The following is an 11,510-nucleotide window of genomic DNA, read 5'->3' as shown; positions in this document are numbered from 1 at the left end:
CTATTCATGAAACTTGTGATCTAGAATCCTATGTGGATGCACAAGGACAACCTAAATGGGAATAGGCTATGTTGGTCAAGATATACTCTTTTGAAGAATTAAACTTGGGAATTAGTTCCTCTACCATAAGGGAAGAATTTCATGAAGTTTTGATGGGTATCTGTGAATAGATTCACCTATGAAGGTGTTTTTGAGCATCATAAGGCTTGTTTGTTTGCAGCATGATTTTCATAGCAAGAAGGCATTGACTACCAAAACATTTTCCCCTGTTGCAAATATGAATTTTGTTCAACTGATTCTTTCTCTCCTACCCATTTTGGATGGAAAATTAATCAAATGGATTTTAAGAGTCTTCCTTCATAGTGACTTCTTTGAAGAAATACACATGGAGAAATCCACTAGTTTTGTAATAGATTCTAGTCTTTTTTTTTATTACAGAAATTGTTGTATGGTTTGAAGCATGCCCCCATATTTTGGTATGCTAAGATTGATTGGTTCTTTCTCAATATTGGGCTCAAATGCTATGAATTTGAACATGATTTTTATGTATTACAGAATAATGGTGATAACTTGATAATTAATGTCTATTTTGGTGATATCATTATAACCAAAAATATCATTGACCAAGTTGTTAGATTAAAGAGTTAACTTGTTGACAACTTTGAAATCAATGACCTTGGTCTTTTGCATTTTTGTCTTGGTTTCCAAGTTTTCCCATTACTTGATGGTCTCTTCCTCTTTCAATCTAAATATGTAATGGAATAATTGAAATGATTTAAGATGGATGAATATAAGTCATTTTCTACACCCTTTTAGTCAAGTATCAAGCTAACTAAAGAGTGACCCTCTCCAAAAGTCGATGATACCCTTTATCAATAATAGGTTGGTGGCCTTATTTACTAAATCATGGTCAACGTGAAATTTCTTTTTTTGTTAGTGTGGCTTCTCGATTTATGCAGAATCCATGAGAAAGCCATTGGAAAGATGAAAAAATAATTGTTCACTTCATTTAGTGTACCTCCAAGTTTGGTACCAAATACTATAGGTGTTCAAATTTATTTGTTGACTTCACCAACTCCAACTAGGAAAGGGATAGTGATGATAAAAATACACTTATGACTGTCTTTTTTTCCTCAATAATATACCTATGATTTAGTTATGCAAGAAACAATTTGTTGTCTCTCTATCAACTATGGAAGTTGATTATTGTGGATGGTACTTCCCCACATTTCGTGGATGGTAAACCGGGTAAACAGTCGACCTTGACTACTATTAGGAATCACGATTTTCATTAGAACAAAACTCGCAGGTGTTAGTCAACCATCAAATCACCAGAGATAAGGATCCACGAGAGGCGGTTAGTCCATGTCACGAAACACATAGGGAGCATTGGTTTATCCAATGTCTAACAATCTTCCCCCAACGCGAGTCGGGTTTGTATCGAACTCATGACCTACGCTCTAATACCAGTTGTTGGGAATCACGATTGTTGTTAGACCAAAACCCATAGGTGTTAGTCAACGATTGAATCACCATAGATAAGGATCCACGAGAGGCAGTTAGTCCATGTCATGAAACACACAGAGATCATTGGTTTATCCAATGTCCAACAATTACGGGGCCTCATCCCAAGGGAATTGAAGAGAGTCAAACCCATGATCAACAACAACTAACAACAATATCAAAGAACTTTACGTCTGACTCTAGACCACTTGAGCTAACCCTTTGAGACTATCCAAAGTGTGTGTGTGTGTGTGTGTGTGTGTGTGTGTGATTTTAATCATTATGCAGAGAGGCACTCTATAGCTCAATATGGGGGAGATGTGTATAAGTTAGGCGTAATGTAAGAAAGATTATATGTCAATATTTTTTAATATCGGCTATAGTATAACTAATAATAATAATTTAAAAAACAACAAAATTTAATGTCAACTTCAACATAAAAAATATATAAATATAAACCATACAATCAATCTCTCAATCACTTAATCATTGAATTTGTCCATGCACATGAATAAGTGGGAGTAGGTGAAAAGAAATTGCAGGACCTCAATACTATGGATGCAAACAAATTGAGGTAAGTGCAAACCTTTGAAAATCAATATTGTTTGGATAAGTATTAATATTATATTTGCCTATTTTATTTTGCAATATTTTATTAGTTTGTTTTGTATGAGTCGCATTTGAGCTTTATTGCTTTTTGTTATTAAGGATTTCCATCATTTTCTCACACCAACAAAATTCTGAGATTTTTGTGTGGGTGCTAGATTCTTCAAAATCTAAAAAATTTACTTGACTTTCCATTTCACTACTCTAATCTTCACAACGTCCCTACTAGCATCTCCAAGTTTGTAAAATTTTCTTGGCAGTCTAGACCCCACACACTCTGCTAATTATTTAATTTCGATGTCATTAGTCACTCCACACACTTTGTCAACTAATTTTTTATTCACTCATCTATATATATCTATATTAAATTTCGTAAAACAAAATTAAACTAATAAATTTTATTTATATACATATAAAACTACAATTAAATAAAAAACAACTTTTATTAATAAATAAATATACATATATGATTATATAGAATTAAGTCTAAGAACATAACAATATCTTCAATCTTCTACTCCAATTACACTAACTCCACATTCATGCACTGTTCTAAACTTCTCATTAGACAAAACCCGACCCTCCATGCCAATAAATAACATGTGAGGTATTTGGCAATTTGTGTGACATGTGAATAAATAACATGTGAAGTGAATAGAGGTATTTGGCAATTTGTGTGACACGTGAGTAATAAAATATATAATATGGAGCTTATTTAATGGCTCCATTTCTCATCCATATTACAAAAGTCCCCATATTGTTCCAAGTCCAAGTTCTTAATTCATTGTACAATATATGTGGCATTTTACATTATTATGTTGATAATTTGTAAAGTTATGGATATTTTGATTTTGATAACGTGTAAATGTATAATTATTTTGATTTTGATTTTTTCGAGTTTTAAATTTTTGAGATATATATTTTTTTTTAAATATATATTTATAAATTCAATATGGTATAACTATATTGGTTTTGATTTTGAAATTATAGAATTTTTTAGAGTTTTAAAAATTATATAATATTAATATTAAATATTGTATAATATTAATAGTGTTAATATTTATATTATTACTAAAAAAATATTTGTTAAGTAGTTTTAATTTATTAGAAATTATATTAAGTTTGATTTGTGGTTTGAGAAAGCGTCACTCTGCGACATCTAAGACATCAAAATCACCTAACGACATATAAGGCATCAAAGGCATCAAAATAACTAGGATCGCACTCACCTGGACCACACCATCCCTTAACATCACTGTATTTTTGCCCACAGAATTTTGAACCATCAAAATCACTGGGATCACACTCACCTGGACCACACCAGCCCTTAACATCACTGTATTTTTGCCCACAGAATTTCGAACTACCTTTACATCACAGTGCACCAGTAAATTATTTTACTATTAAATATTTTTTTTTTCTCGGCAAAGACTATTATCTATTAACTTAAAATAAAAATATTTTTACATGTAAGCGAGACCTCAGAAGAGTCATGAGGCCTCTGTACACAGCAAGTTCGCCTCAGAATGTAAGGATTCTGAGCATAGGTGCTACAAAAAACTTCATAACAGAAAAACATTTCAGATAAGGACCAGAAGATGAGAGAGATTGTGCACGAGAGCATAGAAGCGAGAAGCCATTGCAAGTCTGCCTGTAAAACATTGCTTCTGCCCTGGAACTGAGCAAAAACTTCAAGCTGACGGAGATAAGCCATGTGTTTTATCAAGGAAACTTGAAAACAGTCGTCTGCTTGACAGACAAAAAGCAAAAAGAAACCGAACAGTGCCGCGTGGCCTTAGTCTTCCTTGCTCCCGCCAGAGGTCTTCTCATCTGCTGGACGGTCACTAGCCACCCCCAGAACTTCATCGCCGACCTTATCGTCCTCAGGGATTAAAATTGGGCGGTTGGAATCATTCATAGCTTCATCCCCCTCAGCAGGGAGAATATCGACATGGGGCAGAGTAATTCTCGGGCTATCAATATGGCCTGTCTGTTCCACCAAAGCTTTCTCCGGGCTGTCCAAGGTCAGATGCTGCTCGCTGCTCTGAGAGGGTTCCGGAGCGATGCATGCCAAAGGATGGATTTGATTTTCTTCCTCAGAGATAATTAAGGTGATGTGGGCAGAGATCAGAGGTCGATTGAGGTTACTCTGGAATTTAAAATGGGTGGTCTGAAAGGCATTGTTTGGGAGAGGCCGACGAACAGAGCTAGAGGGCTGCACATTCGCCTGAGGTGGAGGGAGATTAGCAGGGGAGTGATCAGGGTTATCAGAGCTACTGGGAGAAAGCCGAGAGCCATCACCGAGATTGCCTCTGGGTCTCTTCCTGCCCCCTTGTCGAACCATGATGAATAGCAAAAGAAGGGCGACGGAAACCACAAAAACAGTAGAGAGCGCAATTGAAAAGCAAAATGCGTGAGCCAGAGAAGGATGAGTGAGCTGCTTACCCCTGAGACGTGCTTGAAACCTGCAAGGCACGCCTCTGAGAAGGAGGACTCTCTTGCTTCCAGGAGAATTCGTGAACCAAAACTCAGAACCAGAGTAATTGAAACACACCGTGAAAGGGAAGAGCTGGGTGGTAATGAATATAACCATCCTCGCCATGCTTCGAACCAAGTAAACCATAAATGCGCAGACACCACCGTTGCCGTCGAACTGCTGATCATCCATTTTACCTGAGGTGAAGGTCTGGGGAGCCCCGCTGCATGCAGTACGCGGTAGTAACAGTTGGCGTCAGAGCCATTTATGACCGCAGTAACACCCGCATCCAGGGATTTTACTATTAAATATTAATCATTAACAATATTAATATTAAATAGTTATAATATAATTTTATGTAATTATTCGATATAATTTTCCACAACCAATATAATATTGACCTCAGATGGGTCTTTACGAGAATGGGTATTTCCTTCCTCGATTATATGAGTTGATTTAAGCCTCTCTCGGATTGGTTGGGGCATTTTTCTCAACAAATTTGATTAATGTCAAACTAAAATTAAAATCATTCTAAATTAATTATCTGAAATTAAAATTAAAATCAATCTAAATTAATTATTTGAAATTTATAATTTTTTTTGGATTTACATTACTCTAACCATATGGACCAAAAAAAAAAATCACCATGAGGTTTGTAAATTTCAAAACACTGAAATTTATAACTCAATAAGTGTCCAGGAATTTGAAAACACTTCCATAGGACCCCACACCTTGAAAACTTTTGCAATTCTACCCTGCAACGTACCAAATCTTTGGATGGAAATAATGGTTTGACTTCCTTGAAGAGAAGAAAGTTAATACCAGTTGTAAACTCGCCAATCATATGTGACACTCTCAGGGTAATTAGCCTTTCTGAACGTGGTCATGTATCACTTCTGGAACCAATGTCAAGGATGCACCAATTTCGGATCTCACCAGTCTCACTTTTGGAACTGATGTCAAACATGAACCAATTTTTGATCTCACCAATGTCGAGATGGTTTCATGAGTATATTTGATTTCGATTATAATGACATCATTGAATTGCCTGGTTGCTTTATATTGAGTGTAGCGCATCCTAACAAGTACAAGTCACACGGCTCTGCACAGCTGTTTGGGTGCCCTCATATCTTTCATCCTCAATTTCATTCTCATTGTCCTTGTCTGTACTTAAGCTTAACCTTACAATCTTCAATCAATCAGTACTATTTTAGAAGACATGAGAATGGTAGGTTCAATTATAGAACTACTGATCCTGGTGAGTCTGTCTATTGTTTCTGCCTCTACACAACAACTCTCTCGAAACGACTTTCCTTCAGACTTCATATTTGGTGTTGGTTCCTCTGCTTACTGAAGCGAACAAAGTTTCTTCTACTAATTAATTATTCCAGAAAACTTGGAATATCAAATTATCCATTAAGGATATAAATATTATATTAAATATGTGAATAAGAATAAGAATGATGATTTACAATGAGAACGAGAGGCTTGCTTATATATCACGCAAGCATCTCTTCATGAAGAGTCAAGTCCTATTAGACATGCCTCTTCAACCTAATTGTTAGCTTAACTTAACTATTATTTATGATTATTATCTTTTACATTATATTTATATTATTTATATATTTTATTCGTTACATTGCCTCCTTCCTCAAAAAGCTTTGTCCTCAAAGCTTGTCGATGAAAAAAAGCTTGATCTCTTTTTCGGCTTTGAAAGTCTTTCTGTTTTGGAATAGTCATCCTCGTCGATACAAGTTGATATGATCTTCTTAGTGACAAACAAAATTGTCGCACCGAGAAGGGATCAGACCATCCCAGATTAATCTTCTGTATAGCATTCTGATCACTGGAATTTTGTGACGACTTGTTAGCATAAGACTGGATTGAGATTACATCACTATTATCCGGAACATCAGTTTGTTGTTTTGGTTCTGACTTGTTCAAATATGTAGCATGGTTGATTCATCTGTTCTCATGATTCGGATGCCGATATGGAGCCTTTTTCGTTTGATTTTTCCTTACTGGGCATGCAACAATTTTTATATTTTCTTCTGGCGAAGATGTTGAGTTTGTTATGAAACATTCATTGGGGATGTTCATCGTTTGAATTGCAACATCCACGCGCGTCTTTTCTTCAACTTGCTTGTCTTCTTCCTGAGTTGTGACATTCACTGAATCGTTATGAGTTGTTTTGTCATCAACTTGAATTCCTACATTTGATGCTTCCTTCTTGATAAGTTGTTGTACCTGGTTTTCTAATGACTTCTTATCCTTCTTTAGTATCTTAATTTGCGTCAGCAATTTTTCACTATGGTTTTAAGTCGAGAAACTTCTTCATTTTTGTCAATAGTGATTTTGTCAATTTCATTTTGCATATTTTGTAATACTTTTTTACCTTCTTGAGAAATTACTTTTGAAATATCCGATATATCTTATGGCGTTACTGAATTAGGTTTCAGTGTAAAATCTTGGAGCGTTATTTTCTTCTTCTTGTAAGAAAATGTTAAAAACTTTTTCTTAGTATTTAAAATAAAGGAACCTAGAGTTTTCATCCATGGTGATCCCAAAACAACGTCACTATTGTTAAAAGATAGGGTTTGCATGGTGAATTGTGAGGTAAAAGTATAATCTCCAATATTTAGGTGTAAATTGTTTATATCGTATTGTTTGCCAAAAAATTTTGTTTCAACTATATTTGATTCAGGAATCACCAATTGATTAGCACATTTAGGACTAACATAATTACTTCTTTCAGTAGGACTGATAGAGATTACGATGTCTCTTCCTGCGAGTGATCCTTTGATGTTAAATAGTGTGCGAACACATGTACTACGGGTTTCAGGAAACCTTTCATTACTAGTCTCCATTTTTTCCTTGATGTTTTTACGTAAACAATATGTCAACTGGAGCTATTTTTATTATAAAATATCACTTATTTCTCCTATATATATTTTTCAAATATTCTCCTCTTCTTCTTCTTTTTTTGGTTCGCTCTTTTAATAAAAAAATTATATAATAATAATTTATATATATTATAAAATTATAATTATATAAAATTTATATATACTTTATAATTATATAAAATTTATATATACTTTTTTGAGACCCACTTTTCCTTTTATATGTAACTATATAAGGCTTATATAGTATCCTTTTTTATAATTATAATAATATTTTTTTCTCGAAAAATTTGGATGAGACGTGACTCTTGGTATGGTCACAAACGATTAAAATTATTTAGATCACACTTTTTTTTCTCCAATGTTATCAAAATATCTTTTACTTTTAAAATACCATGGGCTATTACCATGGGTTGTTTTTAAAACCTCCTGTAAAAAGTAATATTTACCTTTCATGTAAGAGCTTTTGTATTCTTGTTTCTTTAACTTTTAAAATACCATGGGCTATTACCATGGGTTGTTTTTAAAACCTCCGTTAAAATGTTCTCCACGTAAAAAGTAAAATGTATTCCTTTTCTTTTTTTTCCTTTAACTTTTTAAAATACCATGGGCAATTACCATGGGTTGTTTTTAAAACCACGGGCTTCTCCACGTAAAAAGCTTTAAATATACTTGGTATGAGATTTTGTATCTGTTTTGTTTTTTGTTTTTCTACTTTTTATTTTCTTCTTCTTTTTTTAATTTATTTACTTATATTTTTTTTGGTTAATTTTTTTTTTTTTTAATGGCCAAACGCCTAAAAAATGGAGAATCTCCCAATATATAGCGAAACGCTTCAATTATGACAGCAACAAGGTTGATGATAGGTTGATAGCCAAAGGCCTGGTGATCAGCCAAACGTGGCTCTGATACCAAATGAAGCGAACAAAGTTCCTTCTACTAATTAATTATTCCAGAAAACTTGGAATATCAAATTATCCATTAAGGATATAAATATTATATTAAATATGTGAATAAGAATAAGAATGATGATTTACAATGAGAACGAGAGGCTTGCTTATATATCACGCAAGCGTCTCTTCATGAAGAGTCATGTCCTATTAGACATGCCTCTTCAACCTAATTATTAGCTTAACTTAACTATTATTTATGATTATTATCTTTTACATTATATTTATATTATTTATATATTTTATTCGTTACACTTACCAGGTCTCTTTCTGCTTCATCATTCATATATTTATGTATACATTCATTCATTCAATGATTATGGGGAAGACATGCCCATCTCCCAATTCATAGATGGGATGTTAATGTGAAAAATCCAAAATTGGTTTTCCGCAGTATGAAGGAACTGCAGCAGAAGATGGTCGGAAGCCAAGCATCTTTGACACTTTCACTCATAGGGAAGGTCTGTTTCATCACATATCTTCATTCATCCCTTCATTTGCATTCTACCCAGTTCCATACTTTACTTTGGGAATTTCAAGGCCAAGACTGGAAGTGAGCTGTTGTTTGTTTTTCAATTGTATTGTCAGGGACTACTCCGGATGGAAGTAATGGAGATGTAGCTGTTGATCAATACCATCGTTACAAGGTATTATTATCTGCATATCTAAGAACAATAGATGTGACTAGCACAAACCTATATACAGTGGCTACTTGTAAGCCATCCTCAAACTTTTTGTGCATGTCCAACCCCATTGTTGTTGTTTTCATACTAATGTATCAATAGTTAAACTCCTAGATGATTTGGGTATCAACTTGATGCAAAATTTCATGTGGGTTTTGAAGCAGGATATTGATCTAATGTCTACAATGGGAGTAGATGCCTATAGATTTTCAATCTCATGGCCCAGGCTTATTCCTGGTATATTTCTGTTTGAGCTCTGACCACATGCTTAATCATGAGAATTTAGTAAACACTGAATGGACAATGGTAGGAAATAACTATTTCACATGTATTGATGCAGATGGTGAAGGAACCATCAACCCCAAAGGCGTCGAGTACTATAATAACCTCATAAATGAGCTTTTGTCCCATGGTAGGGCTCTTGTTTTATTTCTTGACAAACTTGTCTCTTTACTTTGTTTTTATTCTTGTGACTATCATCCTCAAAACTGTTATTTGTGACATAATGCATGTCTCAGGCATTCAACCACATGTTACATTGTACCACTTTAATCTGCCCCAAGCTCTGGAAGATTCCTATGGAGGTTTCTTAAATCCACAGATTGTGTAAACATTTCTTGTTCTTGATTTTCTTCCCATGTAGGTTGACACACAAGTCAAAGCATCCATTTATTGGTGAATCAATAATCTTATGGTTAGAGAAGCAGAGTTCTCTAATCTACTTCGATCTTATACAAGGAGGATTTTAAAGGTTATGCAGATGTGTGTTTCAGAGAGTTTGGTGATCGAGTGAAATATTGGTCCACTTTCAACGAGCCCAATATATTTCTCACTGCAGGATATGATCAAGGCTTTTTCCCACCTCAACGATGCTCCCAACCATTTGGAAATTGTACTGCTGGAAACTCAACTGTTGAGCCTTATATTGTTGGTCACCATGTTTTGTTATCACATATAGTTGCTGTGGAGCTGTACAGGAAAACCTATCAGGTTGTTTTCCTCTCTGATCTATGTTCATCTCCATTCATTCTATGAGATTTTCTAAATTTCTTGATGATTGCAGGCAAAGCAGAAGGGCTGGATTGGATTAGTAATTTTAGTAAATTGGATGATACCTCTTACTAATAAATCCACAGATGTGGCTGCTACTCAAAGAGAAAATGATTTTATGGTGGGCTGGTGTGTGACTTCTTTAACAGTGTATTTCAAGTTAACTTATGCTTCAACCAGAAGCTTCAGTGCCATTGAGCAGACTCACCAATTGTTATTTCTCCTCTTTTTCAGTTGGGGTTTTCGTCGTGATTCAAATAATTAACAGCTATATTGTTGAAGTGGATGCAAATAGGTGTACTTTTGTTTGGTTGAGGGCATACAACCAACCTGAATTAATTTCTTTTTCCAAAATCCAGGCTTTTAGATCCATTTGTTTCTGGAGACTATCCAGGGAGCATGAGGAATATAGCGGGTTCTCGGTTACCTTCATTTACAAAGGAACAGGCTCAAAAGTTACAAGGATCATTGGACTTCATTGGTGTCAATCACTATGTTACCATGTATTATTTTGATATTCCAAGAAAAGGTCAACTTATGTCAAGAGACTATGCTCAAGATATGTCCATTGGAATGACAGGTACGAGAGTCATTCTCACAAATAGATTTAACTCAATAAATCTCATCTTCTAACGGCCTTTCAACTTGGCCTCCTTAAATCTATGAAGAATAACATTACTGTCTTCAAATCATAAAGGAAAATGGTTTTGATCCGTTGAAGTTTTATGTTATTTTAAATTCAAAAGTGATACATTGCAAGAACATTGGTATTAAGAAGATTCTATGGCTGTTCTGTACTGCTTGATGAATGCAGTGGAACAAGATGGAATTCCCATCAGCGTCGATGTAAGAAGATTTTGAAGGATCACATGTCCTATTATAATCACATTTTTTCTTTTTCTTTTTCGCAGGAGCTTTTTATAAATATGAGTCTGTAGATTTTTACAGTTCGATAGAAATTTTGAATTTAAACTATGCCTTAGTTTAGAAACATAATTCTAAACTGAGAGACAAATAGAATCCAAAAATTCGACTAAACTTTTTATAAATTTTTAACAGTATGTTCTAAGTATGTTTATATCTTGACAAAAAAATATTTACCTCATGCTGAAATTTGTGGCAGAGATCATTTTTGGGTACACCAGTTGTACCACAAAGCATGCAGGCAGTGCTTGAATATATTTAGGACCGTTCCCATAATATTCCTATTATTGTGCATGAAAATGGTGGGCACTCTTCTTATGTTATTCCTCTACCACAAGTTAGGTTTTCAGGTCTTCAATGAGAGCTCTCTGTACACTTAAGATTTATGCAGGTTCAAGAAAATATACACAGATTGGTG

General features: G+C 34.4%; 1 pseudogene; it reads left to right on the top strand.

Annotated features, from left to right (window-relative positions):
- Positions 1-5,810: 5,810 nt before the first annotated feature.
- Positions 5,811-11,029, top strand: LOC149189853 (putative inactive beta-glucosidase 33; annotated as a pseudogene).
- Positions 11,030-11,510: the final 481 nt, after the last annotated feature.

This window comes from Pinus tabuliformis, chromosome 3_1 (genome assembly GCF_031772625.1).
Source record: "Pinus tabuliformis cultivar Carrire ecotype Pingquan chromosome 3_1, CPIR1, whole genome shotgun sequence".
Classification (NCBI taxonomy): Eukaryota; Viridiplantae; Streptophyta; class Pinopsida; order Pinales; family Pinaceae; genus Pinus; species Pinus tabuliformis.
The sequence above is the reverse complement of the archived record's forward strand: the minus strand, read 5'-3'. Positions and strand labels throughout refer to the sequence as shown.